At 41.5% G+C, this 1485-nt stretch overlaps 1 non-coding gene across 1 annotated transcript; it reads left to right on the top strand.

Annotated features, from left to right (window-relative positions):
* The first annotated feature begins 744 nt into the window (after positions 1–744).
* Positions 745–851, top strand: LOC127077726 (small nucleolar RNA R71). The gene has a single exon (XR_007787505.1). It is a non-coding gene; the product is annotated as a small nucleolar RNA R71 (small nucleolar RNA).
* Positions 852–1485: the final 634 nt, after the last annotated feature.

A 1485-nucleotide genomic window follows, 5' to 3' on the forward strand; every position in this document is an offset into this window, starting at 1 on the left:
GCTACTTGTGATATTTGCGTTTCCAGCATTTTGTTATGAGTAGCCAGGGCATCTACTTTACTTGCTAGTTGTTTAATTTGTTCGCCAGTGTGTACATTCTGGTTTAAGAAATCTTTATTGGTTTGCTATTGAGAAGCTATAAAGTTTTCCATCATGATTTCCAAGTTGGATTTCCTAGGGGCGTTATTGTTAGATGTAGAAGGGGTCGGCTTCTGATATCCCGGAGGTATAGCTGGGGCTTGATTTGGAGATTGTCCAGGTGCGTATAGAGCATTATTACTCTTATATGAAAAATTGGGATGATTCTTCCAATTTGAGTTATAGGTGTGCGAGTAAGGGCTTCCTTGAGCATAGTTTACTTGCTCCGCTTGGATTCCTGTTAGGAGTTGACAATCTGCAGGAGTGTGACCTTGGATTCCACAGACTTCACAATTCTGAGTTATGGCAACTACGGTGGCTGGAGGTGATACATTTAAACTTTCAATTTTTTGGACCAGAGCATCCACTTTTGCATTAACATGATCAAGGTTACTTATCTCGTACATGCCAGTTTTCGTTTGAGGTTTTTCCACCATTGTTCGTTCGCTTCCCCACTGATAGTGGTTTTGAGCCATGCTTTCGATAAGTTGGTAAGCGTCAGCATAAGGTTTGTTCATTAGTGCACCACCTGCGGCGGCATCTATTGTTAACCTCGTGTTGTACAGGAGACCATTATAGAATGTATGAATTACTAACCAGTCTTCTAAACCATGGTGTGGACAAAGTCTCATCATGTCTTTGTATCTTTCCCATGCTTCAAAGAGAGACTCGTTATCTTTCTGTTTAAATCCATTTATTTAGGCTCTTAACATAGCTGTTTTGCTTGGTGGAAAATCTCGAGCAAGAAAAACTTTCTTCAACTCGTTCCATGTGGTGACTGAGTTGGAAGGAAGAGATTGGAGCCATCTTCTAGTGCTATCTCTTAGTGAGAAAGGAAAAAGACGAAGTCGAATTGCCTCTGAAGTGACACCATTAGCTTTAACAGTATCAGCGTATTGGACAAATATGGATAAATGAAGATTAGGATCCTCGGTAGGATTTCCAGAGAATTGGTTCTGTTGCACTGCCTGCAATAGTGAAGGTTTGAGTTCAAAGTTGTTTGCTTCGATTGCGGGTGGAGCAATACTTGAATGCGGTTCATCTTGCGATGGAGCGGCGTAATCTCTAAGAGCACGAGCTGGTTCTGCCATCTCGGGTATCGAAGGGAAAATATTTTTGAAATCAGGAAGTTCTACAGGAGGTAGATTGTTTGCAGCACGATATTCTCGAATTCGTCGTAAGACTCGGAGATATAGTTCGATATCGTTGATTCGTAAGTAGAACGGATCGCCTTGTGAGCGAGTGCGTGGCATACAAATCAACGAAAGAAAGAAAAGAAAAAGAAAAGCCTTAGTCTCTACAGCGTAACAGAAGAGTTACGATATCGACTAAATAAAAGTCCCCGGC

This window comes from Lathyrus oleraceus, chromosome 4, assembly GCF_024323335.1.
Source record: "Lathyrus oleraceus cultivar Zhongwan6 chromosome 4, CAAS_Psat_ZW6_1.0, whole genome shotgun sequence".
Lineage (NCBI taxonomy): Eukaryota > Viridiplantae > Streptophyta > Magnoliopsida > Fabales > Fabaceae > Lathyrus > Lathyrus oleraceus.